At 46.4% G+C, this 11,001-nt stretch overlaps 1 long non-coding RNA gene across 2 annotated transcripts in view; it reads left to right on the top strand.

Annotated features, from left to right (window-relative positions):
• Nucleotides 1–3,640: 3,640 nt before the first annotated feature.
• Nucleotides 3,641–11,001, top strand: part of LOC137334641 (uncharacterized) — a 31,431-nt gene continuing 24,070 nt past the window's right edge. For both annotated transcript variants that reach the window (XR_010966196.1, XR_010966195.1), the window contains exons 1-3: nt 3,641–3,666; nt 4,498–4,554; nt 7,347–7,394. This is a non-coding gene — a long non-coding RNA (uncharacterized lncRNA). The remainder of the gene's footprint in view (nt 3,667–4,497; nt 4,555–7,346; nt 7,395–11,001) is intronic.

Genomic DNA, 11,001 nt, shown 5'->3' with positions numbered 1-11,001 from the left:
AGCATTTGACCGAGTGTGGCACCAAGGAGCCCTAATAAAATTGAAGTCCATGGGAATCAGGGGGAAAACTCTCCAGTGGCTGGAGTCATACCTAGCACAAAGGAAGATGGTTGTGGTTGTTGGAGGCCAATCATCTCAGCCCCAGGACATTGCTGCAGGAGTTCCTCAGGGCAGTGTCCTAGGCCCAACCATCTTCAGCTGCTTCATCAATGACCTTCCCTCCATCATAAGGTCAGAAATGGGGATGTTCGCTGATGACTGCACAGTGTTCAGTTCCATTCGCAACCCCTCAAATAATGAAGCAGTCCGAGCCCGCATGCAGCAAGACCTGGACAACATCCAGGCTTGGGCTCATAAGTGGCAAGTAACATTCGCGCCAGACAAGTACCAGGCAATGACCATCTCCAACAAGAGAGAGTCCAACCACCTCCCCTTGACATTCAACGGCATTACCATCGCCGAATCCCCCACCGTCAACATCCTGGGGGTCACCATTGACCAGAAACTGAACTGGACCAGCCATATACTGTGGCTACGAGAGCAGGTCAGAGGCTGGGTATTCTGCGGCGAGTGACTCACCTCCTGACTCCCCAAAACCTTTCCACCATCTACAAGGCACAAGTCAGGAGTGTGATGGAATACTCTCCACTTGCCTGGATGTGTGCAGCTCCAACAACACTCAAGAAGCTCGACACCATCCAAGATAAAGCAGCCCACTTGATTGGCACCCCATCCACCACCCTAAACATTCACTCCCTTCACCACCGGCGCACTGTGGCTGCAGTGTGCACCATCCACAGGATGCACTGCAGCAACTCGCCAAGGCTTCTTCGACAGCACCTCCCAAACCCGCGACCTCTACCACCTAGAAGGACAAGAGCAGCAGGCGCATGGGAACAACACCACCTGCACGTTCCCCTCCAAGTCACACACCATCCCGACTTGGAAATATATCGCCGTTCCTTCATTGTCGCTGGGTCAAAATCCTGGAACTCCCTTCCTAACAGCACTGTGGGAGAACCGTCACCACACGGACTGCAGCGGTTCAAGAAGGCGGCTCACCACCACCTTCTCGAGGGCAATTAGGGATGGGCAATAAATGCTGGCCTCACCAGCGACACCCACATCCCGTGAACGAATAAAAAAAAAGATATGGTGAACTTCACAGCACCGTTAGCCCATCAAGGTCGGTGGAGGCCAGACTACCGCATGGTTAATGTTAAACCATAGAAACCAAAAAGTTCCAGGATCGTTCCTGCGTCGGCACTGAGTCAGTTGACCTGTGAATTGTTAGGAGTGCTTAAAGGGATAGAGTGCCTCTGTGACTTGAAGGGATTTAGAAGGACAGAGAATCTCTGGGAATGAACTTGACTTGCATTTTTTTATATAGCCCATTTCATGACCTCAGGATGTCCCATAGCGTTTTACAGCCAATGAAGTACTTTTGAAGCGTAGTCACTGTTGTAATGTAGGAAACGGGGCTGTCAATTTGCACACAGAAAGGCCACACAAACAACAATTCAATAATAACCAGATAATCTGATTTAGTGAGGTTGGTGAGGGATAAATATTGGCCAGGACACTGGGGAGCACTCCCCTGCTCTTCTTCAAAATAGGCTGGGGCTATTTTCTCTAGAAAAGGGAAGACTGAGAGGTGACCTGATGGAGGTCTTTAAAATTATGAAGGGTTTCAACAGGTAGACGTAGAGAAAATGTTTCCACTTGTGGGGAGTCCAAACTAGGAGTCATAAATATAAGATAGTCACTAATAAATCCAATAAGGAATTCAGGAGAAACTTCTTTCCTCAGAGAGTGGTGAGAATGTGGAACTCGCTACCACATTGAGGCGGCTAGCATAGATACATTTAAGGGGAAGCTTGAAAAGTACATGAGGGTGTAGGGGGTGGTGGTGTGTGTCAGCTTCACCTCTGACTTCTGAGCGGTTCGAATTGCTCCCACTCCCTTGGTTCTAGACCTTGTGACAAAAGTGCAGCAGACAACTGGTTTTGGTGCAAGAAACTTTGATCTTTATTCAAGAGAGGAAATATAACACAACAATCTTAACACTCTAATAAAATGGGGAACACTTTGATACACACGAGGGAAATTAGAGTAGAAAGATACCCCACTCCTCCCAATCCCACTTTACTAGCTAAGTTGGGCTCTAAGGGACCAGGGATAATCCTCACCAAACGAATCCTTGGCAGTTGAGCTGGTTCGCGATTTCGGGGTTCGCTGTATGTGTTGGTTGGTGTCTGCCATACCCCGGAGGTGATGGAGGACTTCAACTGCGTAGCTGGTCAGTCTTCGCGAGTCCGCTGATGCGGTAGGGTGCGTATTGGATCTATCGGGTGAGTACTCACTTTTCTTCGTAAAGGGATAGGATTTAGAGTCTTTTGAGTAGAAAACTTACCCAGAGGTAAGTCAGGAATAGATTGTAGAGTGGACACTTTGCGGATCTTCGGTTTTCTCCCGAGTTGGTTTTCTTTGGTCGCGGTGGCCCAATATTACCTGGTTGGTTGGTGGTAATATTCGGTTGGTTGTTTCGTAAGGCCCTTGTTGCCGCGAGGTGTCTGATGGTCACTGGGGCTGTTGCTCTGGTTTCTTCTTGTGTGTCGGCCTGCTTCTAGAGCTGCTGACCTTCTCTGTTGAACTTCTTTCTGTTGCCCCCTCGCCTTGTTGAACTGTCATCTTCCGAGCTGTCGAACTCCTGGCTGAACTGCCTTCTTGAGGAAACGGGCCTTCAATTATACTAATTAAAGCCTCCTTATCTACACACCAAATCTGACCCGGTTTATTGTAAGATTTTGGCTGGCTCGTTAAGAGTAACTAGTTTATGAATGTGTGAAGTGGTTTCGGGATGGTTTCATGAGTTGTTGAGCTCTTGCTTGATTGTAGTCATTGTGCTCAGGTTTCGAGTTTCCTGACTGGGCCTGAAATTTCCATGGAGTGGGGTGATTGGATTTGTTTTATGCATGTTTTGGATGGGTCCTGTAATTTGGGTGGGGACTGCTCTTCCGTGGGTCTATTGTCTGAATGTAAATGTCTGATAGGGGCTGAGTGAGGTCACACAGTTCCCCAGACAGTTTGATTAACTCCAATACTCAAACCGTCTATCACAGAGGTTGATCCCAACTCCTGTTGCAGCCTTTTCCTTTTCAAGCCCAAACATGCCTTTTTTTTAAAAATACCAAATCTTGGTTCTTGACCTAGAATCAGCCTCTGTTAGGCCCAATACATTTCATCACCCTGAAATGGTTAGAAAAGAGTCCAAAGTCATTTTCTTTAGGGTTTTTCTCCGAATTTTGGGGGATCTGTGAATTTTGAGAATCTTACAAGGGAGAAAGGAATAGAAGGATATGTTGATAGGGTTAGATGAAGTAAGGTGGAAGGAGGTTTGTGTGGAGCAATAACACCGGCACAGATCTGTCGGGCTGAATGGCCTGTTTCTGTTTTGTAAATTCTATGGAATTGTATGTAAGATTTGTCCACAGCAACCCAATGTATTCCTTCATATGATTACATTCATAATTTTGATAGTAGTGTTTAGTTGAAGTGTTAAATTTGTACTGAGTGATTCTCTTCTCTGTACAATACTAGGCTTACCAAATCTCAATTCTAGCCTGATTGACGATTCACTGGAGAATGATGACCGATTACAACAAGGTAACAAGGCCTTAATATTAATGAAGTCATCTAACTCATGGAATTACATGAAATAATAGAGTGAGGAGAAACTGTTTCCACTGGCAGATGGGTCGGCAACCAAAGGACTCAGATTTAAGAAAATTGGCTAAAGAACCAGAGGGGAGATGAGGAGAATTGTTTTTTACACAGTGAGTTGTTATGATCTGGAATGCACTGCCTGAAAGGGCGGTGGAAGCAAATTCAACAGTAACTTTCAAAAGGAAATTGGATATATAAATTGAAAAGGAAACATTTGCAGGGGTATGGGGAAAGAGTAGGGGAATCGGACTAATTGCATAGCTCTTTCAAAGAGCATAGGCACGATGGGCCGAATGGCCTCTTTTTTTGCTGTATGATTCTATGACAAAAATAAGAGGGTTTGAGTTGCAAGACTTTTAAGGGGTATATTCACAGATTCATACTCCTAGACAAGGAGTTTCGTCATTTGGGGTTCATAGCGAGAATTCGGGTTGACGCGCGCTTCAGGCTTGCCTTCAGTTTGTCAAGATGGTACCCACATCCGCACCTCTTGTAATCATCCAACCCTCAGCTCAGGCAGCAACACTGGGGGATGGGAGCAGTGAGGGTGATTGGAGGAGTCTTGGGTGTGTCACACGGCGCCTAGGTGCCTTGTAGACATCCAAATCTTTGATTTTCTTCAAACCCATAATCTCTTCAATCATCTAAAAATGACAAGCAGTAAGAGCTCGTTCCCCGTTACGAGATTCAAATTTTGATAGAACCACTCAGTGTTTAGGGCTTTTGATGTACAAGGCATGTACTGAATACATTTTATTCTCTGTTTAATAGGCTTTGGAAATATCTCTGCCATATTCGATGCAGATTCACTGGATGACTCCGGTCTAGGTAACCGGGCCTTAATACTAATGAGGCCACCTAAATGATGTCGCTATGAGAATGACAGAGTGACTAGAGATAAGAAAATTTTTCAACAGACTACGTTCCAAAAATGTGGTTTGAAGGTGGCAGAGCAGCAGGGCACATTGATGTTCAAAAGTGCTGTGCTACAGAGCACCAGGACATTGGTTCTCATCTATGATTCTGCACAAGGTGGGGTTGATAGTGAGACCCATGTGCTACAACTACTAGAGTAGTTTGGGTGCTGGAGCCCGCATGGTATCGTGCACAGAATCGCGAGTCCTACTCTGTGCCCAGTGAAGTGAGTGCTGAGCAGTAGGGGTGGAAGGCACCTGGGATATTAGGAACATACACATCAACTATACGCAAGGTTCATCAAATGAGGGAAGTGGTGTCACTGGGCACCAACATTGTTATCTTAGCGGGACAAGTAGTCCCACTGCCTGTACCATTTGTTCTGTACAGCGATGGTTCAGTATGATTAAATGACGCAGTATCCAACTCGTACAAACTTAAAAACGCAGAAGGAAGGCTATTAGAGATACAGCCGAGATTTACTAGAATGACATCAGGATTGACAGGCTACAGGTTACGACAAGATTTGGGGCCTTTTCACTTGTGGAGAGAATTTGAAGAAGTGATAGAGGTTTTCAAAATTATAAAAGATTTTTAAGGGGTAAATAGTGAAAGATTGTTTCCCCTGATCGGGAATTCAGTAACAATAATGAAAAATGAAACGGGGAAAGGACAGGGTGAGGGGATTAGCGCAGACAGGTCCTGTTGAAGAATTAGCACCAGGAAGAAGTTAATTATTTTATTAGGCGAACACACCAACACAGTTCAATTTATACTACAAATTCATATATATACATGAGGCGAAAGTCACTAAGGAACTGAGAGCGTGAACAATTATCTCAAAAGCCACTCATAAAAGAGATGTATGGGGACATTTTCTGGTCAATGGGATTGCCCAAACAATCGACTCCCTACAGCACAATTTATTGCTCGAACTTAATGCCCGTGTAGATTCCTCTCACATGTTTAAGAGGTAAAGATGCCTGGAATACTTACCAGGGGCTTGGGCTTGTATTTTTTTAATATTCATTCTCGGGATGTGGATGACGCTGGTAATGCCAGCAATTATTGCCCATCCCTGTGATACAACTGAGTGGCTTGTTAGGCCACTTCAGAGGGCAGTTAGTCAACCACGTTGATGTGGGACTGGAGTCACATTTAGGCCAGACTGGGTAAAGGCGGCAGGTTTCCTTCCGTAAAGGACATTAGTGAACCAGTTGTTTTTTTGCTTCATTGTTACTTTTACAGATGCTGGCTTTTTATTTCCAGATTTTTTTTAAAAACTGAATTAAAACTCTCAAAGTGCTGTGGTGGGGTTTGAACTCACGTTCTCTGCGCCACTGGCATTGATGGAAGGCCTTCAATGGTAGAAAAAGGGACAAGTTAAAATGTTCCAAGACTCAACATCATACAGAGCTCGCAATGCAGCATTGCATGTGGTATTTGTCTGCTGTTGTGTGGGAGTGAATGAGATGAGGCATCAGATATGAGAACTGGATAGTACTAGTCCTGAGCTTCAGCGAGACCTGCAGCTGCACATTCCCCTACTCTCCCCGTGTAAGGATGTTCAGTGCAGCCTCCTCCAAAGGAAATGTGAGGCTTATAATTTCCGAGTTCCCCCTCCAGTTTGGGTCTATTCCGTTCTGTTCTGTGCCATCTTGTGATGGAAGCATAGACGTAGTCTTGAAATGAGCTGGACCGGTTCCTAGCTAGGGCAGAGATTGTGTTGTACAAGAGGCGGCTACCAAGTAATATAAGTCATGGTCAATGCAACATAGGTACTGGAGTAGGCCATTCAACACCTCAAGACTGTTCTGCCATTCTATTACATCATGGCTGCTCTGTATCCTAACTTCGTCCATCTTGGTTCCATATCCCCTAATACCCTTACCTAACAAAAAATTATCGATCTCAGTCTTAAAATTTTTCAATTGACCCCCAGCCTCAGCAGCTTTTTGGGGGTGAGAGTTCCATTTCCACTACCCTTTGTGTGAAAAAGTGCTTCCTGACATCACCCCTGAATGGCCTAGTTCTAATTTTGAAGTCATGCCCCCTTGTTCTGGTCCCTTGGATTAGTTTCAATCACCTAGAGGGATCGGAGAGGAGTTTTCCAATTTTTTCTCTGCCTCCTTAATAGGGCTTGGGTTTTTTATCTGGCCTTTCACGTTTTCCAGCAGATTACATGGCACCTAGTGGGTAGGGTATGTCTTGGTTGTGATGTATAAAGCATGGAACAGGCTAGACGGACCAGTTGGCCTTTTCCTGTCTGACATTTTCATATGTATGTATTTTGGCTGCGACTATTTTCCCTGTTGAAAACCTTAGGAAAGGCTCAAAGTGTACCTTTAACTGGCTGCATCCCGTCAAAGTTTAGGTGCAGCCCTTTGAAAACTACATCCAACACCAGAAATTCACAGTGGGAAGTCACCAAGTGTTAAATTTACACTTTTTATATACACATTCAAGTCAAGTTCTTTTACTAAGAAGTACTAACAACCCCCATTAAAAACCCAACAGATATTCTGTAAACTCATCTCTAATAGGCCCAGGTAGGAATGTTGTAGAATAGAGAGCGAGTCACAGATCTGGGCTCTGTCTGTCTACATTATGAGGCACATTTACTGTACATGACCAGCTAGCTGCATTTAGCACTTTCATTGATGTATAATGTGAGCACTGAGACCTTCTCCTTTTTTTAATGGCAGAATATTCAATGACCCAAGACTCACTAGAGGTGCCACGGCCTGCACGAGGTATGTACAATTATAGACAGTCTTAAGTGGAAAGACATTTAGGTTTATTTCAGAAAAAGCCGTTGGAAGCAGTTCAAGCATTGGTGATCCAACACTCTGGGACTGAACAGCAAGGCACTGGTTCTTGTCCACAATTCAAGATATGGTGAACTTCACAGCTCAGTTAGCCCATCAAGCTCAGTAGAGGTCGGGCTACTGCTCGGTTAATGTTAAACCATGGAAACCAAAAGGTGCCAGGGTCGATTCTGGGTCGGCACTGAGTCAGTTGACCTGTGAAGTGGGAGGAGTGTTTAAAAGGATAGAGTGCCTCTATGAATTGAAGGGATTTAGAGGGGGAGAGAATCTCTGTGAATTGACTTGACTTGCATTTTTTTATATAGCACCTTTCACAATCTCAGGATGCCCCCAAGCCCCTTACAGCCAATTATGTACTTTTGAAGTGTAGTCACTGTTGTAATGTAGGAAATGTGTAGCCAATCAGTTTCAGTGATGTTGGATGAGGGATAAAAATTGGCCGGGACACCAGGCAGAACTCCCCTGCTCTTCTTCAAAATACTGCTATGAGCTCTTTTGCGTCCACCCGAGAGGGCAGACATCACCTCTGCAAGACACCGCCAACAGTGCAGCACTCCCTTAGTGCTGCACTGGATTTTCAGCCTGTATAAGAAGATAAGAACATAAGAAATAGGAGCAGGAGTAGGCCATATGGCCCCTCAAGCCTGCTCCGCCATTCAATCAGATCATGGCTGATCTTCAACCTCAATTCCACTGTCCTGCCCGATTCCCATATCCCTTGATTCCCCTAGAGTCCAAAAATCTATCGATCACAGCCTTCAATATACTTTGTGTGCTCAAGTCTCTGTAGTGGGACTTGAACCCACAACCTTCAGAGGCGAGGGTGCTGCCCACTCAGCCGTGGCTGACACCTCTATTGGTGCGATGTAACAGGGAGAGTACCTGTGTAAAAGGGATTAGAGGGAGAGTACCTCTGTATGGGGGGTAGAGGAGGAGTACCTCTGTGGATTTGAGGGGGAGAGTATCTCGATATATGGGGGGATTAGAAGGGGAGAGCATCTCTGTATGGGGGGTTAGAAGGGGAGAGTATCTCTGTATGGGGCATTAGAAGGGGAGAGTATCTCTGTATAGGTGGTTAGAAGGGGAGAGTGGGGGAAAAATTGGGAAAGGCCTTTTTTGGGCGCAGGTAGTGTGATGTGCTATTACCCCGCGCCCAATGGCCGCCGCGCAGGCAGGCCCCAGTTTCGGCCCACCCGAGGACTGACCTGCAATCAGCGTTCCATTCCAGGCCTTGTACGTGGAATCAATGCAATTTGCACTTTCCACCACCAGAGGGAGCGCAATGTCTTAAAGGGAGGATGTTTCTTCGAAATCTATTAAAGGTAGCTAGTACCTGTTATTTGCTGAAAATAACAGTCTGCTGTCTGCACGGAGTTTAAACAGAGATCAAACATCACAAACATAAAACACAGATGCAGGTCCCATCCCTATGTTTGCACACTGATAAGTTTTGTTAAAACATTGAATAAAGGTTGCGCACTACAAAATGCCACATCCTTCAATCTGCACGCCAGACCTCACCAATCTGCCGATCTGAGTTGGTACCAGACCTGCGAGAGTGCATACACCAAGGTTCTCTGCTGATGCATTAGAGACCTTGGTGCAAGAGGTGGACAGAAGGAGGGACATCCTATATCCGCGGGGGGGTGGGCGGGGGCGGGGGGGGGGGGGCGCAAGAGGCCCTCCAGACATATTTCCAGAAGGCAGTGGGAGGCAGCGGGGGACGAAGTCAATGCCAGGCGCACAGTAACATGAACATGAATGCAGTGCAGGAAGAAATTCAATGCTTTGACATGAGTGGTCAAGGTGAGTGAGGTCAACTGTCAAGTGGCGTCTCCTACCAACTGCACCACGCACTACACCCCCATCACCCACATACCAACAAACTCCTTCCATCAGTACTCAACTCTTCCAATCAGATGCTTCCTCTCACCCTTACACATTACCACTGTTTCAAGCCGCCCACCCACAAATCACAGGCCACACACACAGGTAGCTATTCAACCATTACAGGAACATCACCCAGACACACGTCCCGCTTTCTTGCAGCGAAGGTGGCACATATCAAGGGGCAGCATGTAGCAGTGGCATTTAGCCTCTCGAGCCTGTTCCACCATTCAATGAGATTATGGTGGACCTGTGACCTAACTCCATATACCCGCCTTAGCCCCATATCCCTTAATACCCTTGGTTCACAGAAATCTATCAATCTCAGATTTAACTTTCACAAGTGAGCTAGCATCAACTGCTGTCTGCAGAAGAGCGTTCCAAAACCTCTCCCACCCTTTGCGTGTAGAACCCGTTCCTAACTCCACTCCTGCACGTCCTGGCTCTAAATGTTAGACTATGTCCCCGCATCCTAGTATTGAAGTCTAGCAGACCTCCAAAATAGTTACAAATGTCTCAGCAGCCTGAAGCAATAATCCAGCCACTAACCTGTAAATCCTGCATGGTCCCTTTAAATAGCACCTGAGGGGGGACCTCCAGGCACTCTAAGACACGTTCAGATGGTTATGGTTAAGACCGTGCGTTGAGTTGAGCGTTACGTAGCAAAATGGTGTCTATCACTTTAAATCAGCGTTGCACACTGATTAAAGCCATTTTCTCCCTACCTTACATGATTCCACCATACGTTATCTGCGCCTGCGCTATCTCCTATACCAAGATGGCGTCTGGCGCACATCACGTTGGAAACCTGCGTGCGCATCAAAGACGCCACCTTGGATGTCGGAGAGGCCATGTAGCACTCAAGCAATGGGTGCTACACAGCCCAATTTAGCGCCCAGGATCTCTCTATGGGGGGTTAGAAGGGGAGAGTATCTCTGTATGGGGGGGTTAGAAGGGGGGAATATCTCCGTATGGGGGTTAGAAGGGGAGAGCATCTCTGCTTGGGGGGTGAGGGGGGAGTGGATCACTGTATGGGGGTTACAAGCGGAGAGTATCTGTGTATGGGTGGTTAGAAGGAGAGAGTATCTCTGTATGGGGGGTTAGAAGGGGAGAGTATCTCTGTATGGGGTGTTAGAAGGGGAGAGTATCTCTGTATCTGGGATTAGAAGGGGAGAGTATCTCTGTATGGGGTGTTAGAAGGGGAGAGTATCTCTGTATCTGGGATTAGAAGGGGAGAGTATCTCTATATGGGGTGTTAGAAGGGGAGAGTATCTCTGTATGGGGGGTTAGAAGGGGAGAGTATCTCTGTATGGGGGGTTAGAAGGGGAGAGTATCTCTGTATGGGGTGTTAGAAGGGGAGAGTATCTCTGTTTGGGGTGTTAGAAGGGGAGAGTATCTCTGTATGGGGTGTTAGAAGGGGAGAGTATCTCTGTATGGGGGTTAGAAGAGGAGAGTATCTCTGTATGGGGGTTAGAAGGGGAGAGTATCTCTGCATGGGGGGTTAGAAGGGGAGAGTATCTCTGTCTGGGGTGTTAGAAGGGGAGAGTATCTCTGTATGGGGTGTTAGAAGGGGAGAGTATCTCTGTATGGGGGGTTAGAAGGGGAGATTATCTCTGTATGGGGGGTTAGAAGGGGAGATTATCTC

The sequence above is a fragment of the Heptranchias perlo genome, chromosome 2 (genome assembly GCF_035084215.1).
Source record: "Heptranchias perlo isolate sHepPer1 chromosome 2, sHepPer1.hap1, whole genome shotgun sequence".
Lineage (NCBI taxonomy): Eukaryota > Metazoa > Chordata > Chondrichthyes > Hexanchiformes > Hexanchidae > Heptranchias > Heptranchias perlo.
Note: the sequence above shows the minus strand (reverse complement) of the source record. Positions and strands in the feature narration are given on the sequence as shown.